The sequence below is a fragment of the Phalacrocorax carbo genome, chromosome 18, assembly GCF_963921805.1.
Source record: "Phalacrocorax carbo chromosome 18, bPhaCar2.1, whole genome shotgun sequence".
In the NCBI taxonomy this organism is placed as follows: domain Eukaryota; kingdom Metazoa; phylum Chordata; class Aves; order Suliformes; family Phalacrocoracidae; genus Phalacrocorax; species Phalacrocorax carbo.
The window spans coordinates 3,029,460-3,042,177 of record NC_087530.1 but is presented as its reverse complement, the minus strand read 5'-3'; the positions used below and the strand labels follow the sequence as shown (position 1 = coordinate 3,042,177).

The 12,718-nt window shown below is 50.2% G+C and overlaps 1 protein-coding gene across 1 annotated transcript in view; it reads right to left on the bottom strand.

Moving 5' to 3' along the window:
- Nucleotides 1–12,718, bottom strand: part of KCNT1 (potassium sodium-activated channel subfamily T member 1) — a 91,914-nt gene that overhangs the window by 47,110 nt on the left and 32,086 nt on the right. The window lies entirely within an intron of this gene.

Sequence of the window (12,718 nt, the reverse complement as noted above, 5' to 3'; positions counted from 1 at the left end):
CACGTACCATCTCCTTCCTTCTCTCTCCCCAGTCACGGCTGCTCAGTGGAACAATCCTGCCCTGTACATTTATTTTGGTAGTGAAGGGAGAGTCAAGGCAAACTCTCCGGCCTTGCTGCTGCAACGAATTTGGTGCAAAACGACCGAGAAAACACCCACAATGCAGAATTCTCTGAAATGGCTTTGTTTAGTAAATAATGTAAATGCCTTGGCTGCCTCCTTTGAAAAAAAAAGATGATTGCACTGCTCTTATCACCACAAGCAGGGCAGGGGCTGAGGGATTATTTTTTCCCCATCCCTGTTTTTCAGTAGCAACGTGAGGGGGAGGAAGCTATTTTATCGTATTCCTCTGTGTAAAAAGCAATGTGTGGACTGCATGCCAGGGAATAGACTCAGCGTGCTTGGCTCGCAGACAAAGCAGCAGAGCAAGGTCCCCTCCTAAACGCACCTGCTGTGAACTGAGCAGAGAGGAACTCGCTGCTGCTTCCCTTGGAGCTGCCAGTGGCCACGGGGGCTCAGTCACTGCTCAGGCTAAAACAGCACCCAGAGAGGTGCACACTCCTGTCCCAGAACAACCCAATTTTTCCTATTCAGGTGAGAACAAAAGCTGCTGCTCCTTGAGCATGCTTGGCATTGATTTCTGAACAAACAGAAAAGGGAATTCACTGTGGCCAGGGTTATCCTGAGTAGGACTAAACCCGCGAGTCCCCCAGTGTGCAGGTGGGACTGCAAAGGGGGGATCGTGCATCCCGCCCTCTTTTGGGGATGCCACCAGTCCACAGCTGCTCCTGCTCGTACTTGATGGCAGCCCTCAACACAAAGCACCTTCAAGTAGACCACAAGGGTGCCGCAGCGCACTGGGCCGGAGCCGCTCCCCCGGGGTACGGGGCTCAGCACCACGGACAGCGGCGGCCCGGCCCCCCCACCCCCCCCAACCCCCCCGGCACCTCAACACTGCCCCATGGAGCGCCCCAATGCTGCCCACCAGCACCGCCCCACTGCATGCCGACCTCACCCCACGGCACACTGACACCACCCCACAGCACGCCGACACCACCCCATGGAGTGCCCCAATGATGCCCACCAGCACCGCCCCACTGCATGCCAACCTCACCCCACGGCACGCCGACACCACCCCACAGCACGCCGACACCACCCCATGGAGTGCCCCAATGATGCCCACCAGCACCACCCCACTGCATGCCAACCTCACCCCACGGCACGCCGACACCACCCCACAGCACGCCGACACCACCCCATGGAGTGCCCCAATGCTGCCCACCAGCACCACCCCACTGCATGCCAACCTCACCCCACGGCACGCCGACACCACCCCACAGCACGCCGACACCACCCCATGGAGTGCCCCAATGCTGCCCACCAGCACCACCCCACTGCATGCCAACCTCACCCCACGGCACGCCGACACCACCCCACGGCACACCAGTGTTGCACGGCCAATGCTGCTCCACTGTATACTTTAAATAAAGACTAAATTCACTGACTGATCACCAGTGAGACATCGTGAAATGAAAAGCCAATGCAAATAACTAAACTCCACCACAGGATTTCTTTAAAATGGACATTATGTACGAAGACTTTACATATTGATACCTGAAAGAGTCTTCCCAAAGTCTGAGAAAGGCCAGCTGTGCAAAGGCTGTCTTTGAGGTGAGGGCAGAAGCTGCCCTGAAATGGGAAATCTGGGATCCAAAGTACTTCCCTTTCAGAATTAAAAGCTGACATTTTCCTCTGGCACCAGCTGCGTGCCCTGGCCACGCTGCACACTTCCACACCCCCGCGGGGCTACGGGAGCACCCAGCACCACCGTCCTGTGCCAAAGTCTGGGAAGAAAAGGCCAATCTTTTTCTTCCTCTCTCTTATCAATGAACTGCCAAGCATGAGCTGTGCTCGCTGGTCTTCCCCCTAAGATTGGTACCTAAGGGTGACTTACCCCATGACACAAAGGCAACCCCTGGCTGATCTGGGAAGAGAAACCGAGTCCCTATTTCCTGTTAACCAAACCCTTGTTTTCATACTCAGAGCATTATTTCTTAGTGGGATTTCACCATAAGATATACTTTATTTCAAAGAATCATAGAATGGTTCGGGTTGGAAGGGACCTTAAAGATCATCTAGCTCCACCCCCCCCTGCCATGGGCAGGGACACCTTCCACGAGACCAGGTTGCTCAAAGCCCCGTCCAACCTGGCCTTATTTCAGTATTTTGAAATGTAAAATGGATAAAACCCCACAGCCTATTTACCAATGTGCCAGCTTTCAGCATACATTTAATTTCACCTTTTGCTTCAAAATGATTCATGCATTAATTTTCTAACAGAGTCATTCCTTTCTGTTTCATGGTTTGCTTCAGCCTCATCCTCAGTATATTGCTCCATATCTGTTTACTTCAGGGTGTTGTTCTCAAGCCCCAAATATAATTTACTGCTGTTGGCCCTCTGGATTGGACTGTGGCCAGCTCAGGGCCTGATGAATCCTCCTGGACAACAGGAGTCACTGGGACCAGCACAATCAGGTCTTGGTTTTAGGGAGCTATTTGCAAATTCTGCATTTTATTGTATTGCTAATTCCAGAAGAAGATTAATTTGAGGATTGAGGTTTGGTTTGAAAAGTGGCTTATGCTTAAATTATGATCTCAGCACTAACACTATCAAGCAGCAGCACTGAACAGAAAAGGTATTAGAGAAAGACCTGGGGAATTTTAACAGAAAATGGAAACTCTCCTGTCATACTTCTGCTGTATAGGTGGCAAAAATCACATCAAAGAACCCTTTGAGAAACTCAGTTCCCAACTGTGGGAGTCTCTACATGAAGACGCCTTTTCTGTTAAGCACTTAAACACAAACCAAGACACGAAAACCAGCATAGAGGGGAGTGATCCAACACAGGGTCACGAGAAACTGCAATCAGGGCTGTTGGTTTGAATAGCCATTTCCCTTCCAAGAGAGAAAAGAGCTCGCCTGACACTGAGGAGAACCTCTCTGAGGCTGGATAATCCCACACAGCTACTCGGACTGCTCGGATCTGCCTTGGGCTACTGAAACCACTCCTTTGCTATAGTTCTGTCAGAAAAACATTCCCCTCTCAGGCAACGCAACATGTTCCACACTTCACCTAAAGAGGTACAGGCCCTGCAGTGTCTCTCCTCCCAAGTCACCTCCCAGACAGACACCGAGCACTGGCGTGTCAAGTAAGAGCAGTTGAAGGAGCAGGAGTAAGGCAGGAGCTCAGACCAAAGGCAACCTGGAGCTGTCTGGGTCACTGAGCCACCAGCACTGCAGGAAAATCACCCTGGTCCTCTCAGCTGGGAGATGGGAAGCCAGGGCACTGGTGAGAAAAAGGAAAATAAGAGCACCTGAGCACTGGGTTTGGTGGAGTACGCCGCTGTCTGCCAAAGGGTAAAGGATCACACTGGATGGATAAAGCCCCTGCCCTGTAACTCAAAGTGAAGGGCTGTTACTTAGGAAAAGACATTTAAGACTCATTGCAGGTCCCCTGCGCTGGTGGTGCCCGTTCACGGCTGCTACATGCTTACCCAGAAGTCAAATAATGCAACAGGTAAAAATGTATCACTCAGTACATCCAGGATGCTCATTCTTGCTGGGAAACCACACGTTCCTAGCAAGAGCCATGGCTGTAGATGTAACCTGAAGTACAGCTCAGTGAGGCTGCTCTGCAGCGACACGTGGTCTGTGGTTCCACCCATGGTGTATGAGGGTAAGCCACACACCAAACACCTTGTTTGTACAGAGCGTGCTACAAGGGAATCCAGCAATGAAAAATCAACAAAAAAACCCCAAAAACCACAACCCCAGTAAAACCAAAGTCTGAACAAGAATTCCTCTGGCCCAGAGATATTTGCCTGGCTAACTGGTTGCCAACCATCTGACCCTAAGCCAGGAAATTGATGTTTAATCCTAGTTTGAGAGCCCATTACAAACTGCTGATTTCTCGTTTTGACATCTGCATTATGCAGAGGCCACTGCTGTGCTGGGGGCTGGAGACATGGCTGGGAATTGCTGAGCAGCAGTTGCAGTGGTAATAATCTTCCTGAAAATCAAATTTAGAAAGAAGCATATTTTTCATTAGTCTTAATTGAATCCGCAGAAACTGCATTGTTAAATATTCTCCTTTTATCTAGGTAGCTTCCAGTCTCAATTGCCAAAACGCCTTTTATGCATTTATCCAACTTATTATTAATAAGCATGACTTAGCCCATTATAACTAGTTGATGAAACAGGAAGGGATTGGGCTGTTTCCAAATTCTTCTCGCAAACAAACCTGTTACGTTGAGATACAACCCAAAAGTGCTAGTGTGCGGAGCCTTCTGTAAGAAAAGCTGGTTTAATACCTTTAAAAGTCTTGAAAAGTCACCCTGTAAGGCATTGACTGGGTAAAGATACTTCCAAGGACCACAAAAGGTAGCTTGTGCAGGAGAGCATGCTTTGCTAGAAAACATCTGTGTCCGTGACCACGTCTACATCTCATGAGAGCCTCCATCAGCCACCACAGAGCTGCTGCTCTACAGGAGGGGCTGCATCCGTACAAATACAGCAACAGTTCGAGGGACCCTGAGCTGAAAAGTCATTAAGGCTCATTATCGTCTCTAGGAAACCCCCAGTTCTGCGCACCCACTGGAGAACTACTCTAGGAAAACCACCTTCCCATGCGGGCTGCTGCCCGCCTCCCGAGGAGCAGTGCCCTGCACGGCCCCTCCGCCTGCTCCTCGCCAGGCGGGTTTGTGTTTGTGCTGCCTTCGCAGGGCAGTCCTCCCTTTACTTACTAACTCCAAGGAAAAGCAAGTTCCCATGCAATTTTATTACCACCACAAATGCTACCTGTATTTCAAGACCCCTACAAATGTAACAGCATGACATTAATGGCTTAATAAACTTCAAAGCAATACTTTGACAAACGTTACAAACCTCTCTGGCCCAGCCATTTGCTGAATTGCTCTTTTCAAGAAGTGCACACGCATCGGTTTTGCCCTGTAGATGCCGGGAAGTGCCCTACATTGTCACCATGCATCTTGCAAAATAGCTTTTCAAAACCTGCCAATGTTTCGAGGTTGCCAAGGCTCATGCACAGCCCTGCAGAAACAACTCCATGCCCACTGCAAGGCTTCTGCAGCCAGGCTAGCACCGAGCTGCAGAAAGCAGCACTGTTTAGGCACCAGCAGGAGCATCCCTCTTCAACAGAGTTGGCCGAAATGTCAGTATTTTTGAGGAAACTTAAAGATATTTTTTTCTGTTTACTAATTGTTTTGTTTTCCAACAGGAAGTCAAAATCACAGAACATGGAGCTTCTGCTTCCTCACTAGAATATTTTTTCCTCTGACATTTATTTCAGTTAAAATAACAAATTTGTCAAAAAGGAAAAAAAAAAAAGGGAAAAAAAAGTTGATGTTCCGCCCTCTTTCTTTGTGCAGGACTCGGCCCTTCCATCCCCGTGGGTGCCAACACTCTGCCTCCCCACGGGGATGTGGTGGGAGTGCACGGACACACGCAGAGACCCCAGAGCCCCCCAGGAGCCCCTCGCCTGCTCCCCGGAACAGCGCACCATGCACAAGACTGGCCCAAGTAACTATTTTCCAAACAAGAGGGATCCTTCTGCCCGTATTTTTTTACTATCGATCAGCAGGTGGAGGTGCAGCTAATGAGAGGGTTGAATCCAAAGAGTTCCTTTTACAGTCAAAACTATGATACCAATACATTGATTACTTCAGATTGCAGAGATATTAGAGTATCCAGGAGATGCTTGGGAGTCCTCTCTGGACAGCAAGGATGTGTGTATTTATTAATAAAAGTGCTTAGAAAATACTGTTTGTATTGATCCAGTGCCAATTTAAAAACTTCTCTCCATTTTCTTTCCATTAGCCTGGAGAGGAAGGTCCTCTCTGGCACATGGCCACTGGCATGGGAGCAGGACCTCAGCTCTCAGCTGCTGTGGAGAGCCAGCAGATCTTTCTCGGAGATGAGTGTGCAATGAAAATCAGGGCTTAAAAGACACAGATGATCAAATCCTTCCTGAAGGGAGCTGGGGGAGCACCAGGGGTGGATGGTGACTCCTACCTGCTGTTCACAGAGGCATGCATCCACGTGACCTGGGGCTTTCCAGAGGCTGCTCCCCATGAGGGAGACGTGGATCCCCCCCAAGTGACTGGGGGCCCGGTGGGGCCAGACCACTGCCCCACGCCAGGTTAGGGCCAGGCAAGCCCACAGCAGCACTTTGCAATTCAAAGTACGTGCAAACGTGGTCTGAATTTAAGCTCCTGTCGTGCTCTGTGTCTGACAGACCGCAGCTCCTGCCTGCCCCGCTCCGGCAGTGCCTGCAAGCAGAGGCCCTCAGCAGCAGATTGCCAAGGAATAATGGGAGGGTTTCCCAGGACCTCAGTTTTCTTTGAGGTGAACCCATGCCTTGGCATCTCCATAAACAGAACCAGTAATGGGCTGTAAGCAGCAGGGCAGCGACACGAGAAAGCATCTCAGCGACTCTCCCACCTGCGTTCACAGTGCACAGAGGCATTATTATTCACCATGAGCATTATCATCACACCAAGAGGTCCCAGCCAAAACAAGCCTCTTTTCCTGGGCTCAGCACAAGAACCCAACACTTTTCTCCTCTAAGCCTGCAGTCTGAAGAGGGCCAAGATGCAAGAGGGGGGTGTAGAGCAGGATAGAGAAGGAAGGAAAAAAAGCCCAACCATCAGTGACTTTGCAGGAGCTTGTTCAGAGGTTATGGCCTCTTTGAGTCCTCCAGCTAAGAAACTAGAAAAAGCAATTGTTTCAGGGTAATTTCTCCATGCACTACGCAGAACACACCAAGACCCAGGAGACATTCAGGAGCTGGGAGAGTCTTCCCAAGCCACAGGGCTTTGAGTGGCTGGAGAGGCAAAGTGCAGCGCCCTGGGACTAGGGCAACAGCAGCTCCCTGCAGAGCCTGCTCACCAAGATCTAGGGCACACGCAAGTAAACACTGTGCCCTGTCTTGCATTTATTTTCACTGGTTTCTTTTCCCTCCACACACTGCCTTGGCAGGGTTAATGACCTTGCACCACAGGCGCTGACGAGTTCCCTGAGAAGCCATCAGATGGATCTACACCACTGTGAGTTCTCCTTCGTGTCTGGGACTCTCCCGACATTTGTCTTTAAAAAGCAACACCATTCATATGAAAAGTTGATTAATTCCACTTGTAATAATTACTCTCACAAATAAAATCCAGCTATTTCCCCCCTGTGAACATGGGGGATAATGGTCCTTACCCTTCTCAGTAAAGCATTTCAGTTCCAGGCGTGAGAAGCTCTGTACCAAGCTCTAAGTGTTATTATTAAATTGTCATTAAAAGCATTTCAGGAAAAGTTCACAAACTGCAGGGATTTCTGCCATCACAGCGGCTGGCTGGGATGGCAACTGGGCTGAGCGGTTATTGCAAAACCACAACCATAACGAAGTCCCTGTCTCCATTCAGGAGCCTCCACTGGAGCGCGTTTACTGCAGGCAATGCAGCCACATCCCCCTTTGGAAGGGTGTCACCTCCGAGGATCTCCCGGCTGCACCACCCTGTGGGGCCATCTCCCACCACAGAGGGCTTGGGGGGCGGCTCCATCCCCCAGTGCGCTTCTGGAGGCTGCTTGGCACCAAGGTAAACCAAAGAAACCCAACAGGAGAGAGCCTGGAGCAGGGGAACACCAGTATTCACTAACACAATCACACAGCTGCAGAAATCTTTGGCCAACCATGCTGCACTAGACACCAGGCACTCGAAGGCGCCTGAAAGATTTGCATGACACAGGCAGAAATTAACTGGCTGCATTTTATTCCCTCGCTTCCCCTATTTAGTCTTGGCAGCTGAATCAGGCAACGGCACCTGGCAGCAGCTCACTGCCTCACCCAGCATCCCTTCAGCAGAGTTTGGGGGACTTCTCTAATAAACTGGAGCACCAGAGTTTCAGGGAAGAAGGAACATTTTAGAAAACATGGAGGAGAGCATATTTAGCAGCAGCAAGAGAGCTGGAAACAGAAGGAAGCCTTTGAAGAGCTGGCCTGATGGAGAGAGATGGAAAAATTATGTAAAGTGAGAGAATACATACAGAGCTTGCAGGCAGGCTGCAAGCCCGAAGGGGGACAGTGTGTCTGATAGTAGAAGAGCCTTTGATTTCTCTTCTCTTCCAAGTTCTCTGCATTAACATTTCAAATGTTAACAATTTCAAAATGTTAGCGTTTAGAAAAGGGGAGAGCATCTCCCTCACAGACCCAGGGCTTCAGAAACTGCCCAGTGATGGGCAGTCGTGCCCTGCAGCTTCCCTCCCAGCCCGTGCACTGAGCAGCGCCTCTGCCAGACCCAGCACCCTGCTGCTCCGACTGCTGGGGGGCTCTCCCAGTCCCCCCACAGCTACACCCTGGTTCCCGCAGATGGAGGTAACTTGCAAACAAGTCCCCTCTTGGCTAGCCTTGGCAGATCCCCTTGGCCAAGTAACTCCCCAACTCCCCGGCGAGTTGGCAAGAGCCATTACATAACTGCGAGGCAAGAGCCTCGCGCGCTGAATCCCAGAACTGTCATCGCAGCCTTTGCAAACCCATTTTTACCTCTCTAAGTGTGGCTCATCAGCGACGAGCATGAAAGCTGCAAACCCAGTATGTTAACTTAGGACTGCTTAGCAGGGAGGAGAAGAAATAGAGCAGACCTGAGCAGATGCTAAACAAATATCCCTACAAAGCCACGGGACTTTCAACAACAGTTTCCTATTTCTATGGTGCATTTTACATGCTTACAAGCAGAGCAATGAAACCCTGAAGCTTTACAGTGACTCTTTCGAGTCACTCTTCCCACTCTTAACAAAGCTGACGACAGGTTAAAATGGCTGGAGGCAAAAGGGAAGGTATCTGTACACCTGCCACAGCTGCTCAAGCCAGTGAGGAACTTAAAAGCCCTTGGGTAAAATCTAAATATACGTTGGCAAGGGAAGCATGAAAATTCTCCAGGCAGAGCACATCTGACGGCCGAGTCACTCTTCCAGGTGAGTACATAACAGGATCACCATCCGCTCCCCAAGATTTAATGAGACCAGCGCGGGGGTCCTGACCCCAGCAGAGCCGGCAGCCTGCGCCGGCAGGGATGGGCAGCGCTCTCCAGAGCATGAGTCAGCCCCGGCTCTGCGCAGGGAGGCAGAGCAATGCGGTGAGCAGGAAGGAAGGCAGCAGCGCTCAGAGAAGGTGGCAGGGCAGGACCCAAACCCAGCCAGGAGGAGCAGAGCCCTCCTGGGCTCCCCCAGGCACAGGGCTTAGGGCTGGCAGAGCTGCGTGCCAGGGATGAGCAGGCTGGGTGACTGCCCTCAATTGCCATTAGCTGCAGTTTATTGCCTCCCAGCTGTAACTATCTGCACTATAAATGTTTATTACTCTAAGCGTTTGTGCAGTATTTTCCCCCCATGAATGTGAAAACACCTTGTAAACATCCCTCGGTACCACTCACTATCCCCAGGAGAGGCAGGGCAGGAGAGGTCCCCGCGCCCAAGCTGTCGGTCAGGAGGAGGCAGTGAACCCACCTCACGTGGCGTAATTACCGTGGCAATTCTTCAACTTCCCCCCAGCCTTTCCGATGCCCGAGCCCCGCGGCTCCCCTCCGAGGCCAGGACCTTCCCCTTGCCGCCCTCCTGCAGGTGGCTGAGCGACGACCCGGAGAAAGGCTAGGGGTGCTCTGAGCACCCTCGGCCAGCGGCTAAGGGCAGGACGGACAGCCGCAGCGCGCTCGCCCCCTGCTCCTGCGGCACGTTGCCCCATAACGCACGGCTCCAGGGGACACCCTGCTCCCCTGGGACTCGCCTCGGCTTTTCCCACGGGATACGACAGGCAGCGAGAGCTGAAAAAAGTGCTTTGTGCCTCCCCACGCAGGCTCTCGCCAGCCCTCCAAGCACTCGCTATTTCCAGCTCAGCAGCAAAGTGCCTTCAGGAGCCGGTGACGCTCCGGATGGAGACACACTATGGCGTTTAATGAGCTGGGAGCACAGGCAGCTCGCTCGCTGCTGCAAAACACCTCCCAGGGCTCCCCAGCAGAGCTCGCCAGGAAGCAATTTCACAGAGACTTTCAAAATGCCAAAGTGAGTCCTACTTTTCAGTTTTAAAGGACTCGGAGCCTTCTTTGCGTGACATTTTTGTGGCAACTTTGTTACTGAAATATTAGAGTTCTAATGAAATGCTCTGTTAAACTGCAGAACAGTGTTTCCTTATTAAATGGCTCTAAGAGTTTCTGCTTAAAATGCGGAGTATTTTAGCATCTAAAAACCTTCTTAAAACTTTTATTCTTAGGTTGGGTTTTTTTGTTTGTTTTGAAAAAAGATTAATCTTCAAAGGAGAAGCTTAGGCTTTGCGACTCTCCGTCAGTTCTGCCAACTGAGTCCCCCTCCAGGGGCACTGGATCGCACTAGGTACCATTTGCCATACATTTCCCATTTCTGATGCCATTCATTTTGTAATACATTATATAAGATAGAGAAAACGGCAAGTCGTATACAGAGAAATTCACAACGTGCTGCAGAAATGAGGCATGAACTCCATGGAGCCTGTGACAGCCTCATCATGGTGTGTGGGAAGGACTAGAACAAGGGGTTGTACCAGACCATTGCTCTTCAAGTACATTTCTTATTTTAACTTCAATGAGAAAAAAATGTGCTTACCAATCAATAGCGTGCTGTAGCTGAAAGTTCTGCCCTGCGATAGGAGCCTCTGCCAGCCAGGTGATGTGCAACACCCAAGTTAAAGCTCATGCTGCGCCCAGACACCGTTGGGGATCTGACAAACAGGGTCTCTCCATTTCTTCTTTCAGCCAAAAGCAGGGCTCAGCATCAAGACAGTAGATGGGAAAGAAAGGTTTCTTGTGAACTGCTCGGGCCATGCAAACCACTGCCACGCTCCTAAAGCCCTGACACAGCATTTATGCAATGGTGAAGGTCTTTTTCAATGTTGGGTATCTACCCACTTTGTGTACTCTGAAATAAATGAGTCAAGTGTGCAGATGACTGTGTTAAACACCATGTCCCTGATGGAAGAGGCCCCAGGGGCCTAGTCTGCCCCAAAAAGCCCCTGAAATTCTCCCCAAAGGAGATGAGCGCTGCTGTACGCGTGCAAGCTCTGTGCTGCCTTCTGCCGAGCACACCCGGTCAAGAGCAAAACATGAACTAAAGCCACAGAAAAGGATTATAAAGTCAGGTTATTGTACAACGTTGGTCTTATCTGCTCATCAGCTTCTGGTTCAATTCCCATCACCAAATCATCCGTTGGGAAGGGAATATCCGCTCCAGGAGTCGGTCTGACAGCAGATGCTATATCATGGATGCCGGGTCCCGACTGCCTCATACATTTAAAGTAAAAAGCACACTTTAAAAAAAAAAACATCCTGGCCGGGTCTCATATGAAGACACACAAAAATAAAAAGGAACAGGCCTCCTTAAAGACTGAATTGCAAACACCATCCTCTCCATTTATATTCATTCTGGCCAGGCAGAAGCTTTTAGGAGGAAAGATTGTTTAATAAACAGACATTTATAACAAGTGTCTGATCTTGCAGCCTCATCATCTGCAAAAAGAGTCCATTAAACCAAGTGAGAAACTCTCTGATCATTAAGAGTGTTTAATGGGATCAAGATTAAATTATATCATGATTGTGTTAATATCTGCACCAGCAGGTTCAGTTGTACTCCTTTCTCTCCCTAAGACCTGGGAGTGGGAAACAGAGCAGCTTAGAGGGGAAAAAAAGGCCTTAAAAGGTGGGGTAATTGTTCCACCTCTCAGAAAAGCAGCCATCGGGCTGCAAAGCTGATCTCAGCACTCTCCCGCGCTCACTAATACACAGTGGATCAGCAGCACTCTCTGTGTCTCTTGTGAATCATCCTCCTCCAAAAGAGGAAGGGGGATCACACCAGCACATAAAAAGCACCCACAATGCTGACTGACACCCAGCCAGTCCCCGAGCAGCGATCGCTGTCCCCCGGCCAATTTCCCCCAGTTTATATACTGAGCATGATGTCATATCACAGAATCACAGCATCATTAAGGTTGGAAAAGACCTCTAGGATCATCAAGTCCAACCGCCAACCCAACACCTCCAGGCCTCCTAAACCATGTCCCCAAGGGCCATGTCTGCACATTGTCTGAACCCCTCCAGGGACGGTGACTCCCCCACCTCTCTGGGCAGCCCTTTCCAATGCCTGACCGCTCTTGCAGTAAGGACATTTTTCCTAATCTCCAACCTAAACCTCCCCTGACGCAGCTTGAGGCCATTTCCTCATGACATGGAATATCCCTTTGGCCAGCTTGGGTCAGCCCTCCTGGTTGTGCTCCCTCCCAACTTCTTGTGCCCTTGCCCGCTGGCAGAGTATGGGAAGCTGAAAAGTCCTTGACTTAGTATAAACACTACTTAGTTTGTTATCACATTATTCTCATGCTAAATCCAAAACCCAGAACTACACCAGCTACTAGGAAGAAAATTAACTCTGTCCCAGCCAAAATCAGGACAACATGCCAGCACAGGGCTTCCTTCAGCAGCATAGCCTTGCTATGCAAACGATGGCTTCGGAGTTACTTAATTAACCTTTTGGGCTTAACATGAAGCTGCTGCACAGCTCTGCCAGCTGGGACTCCTTCATAAAGCTGGACAAGGCATGTGCCTGGGTGTTGGAGAGCAAGCTTTGGGATTGATAGCT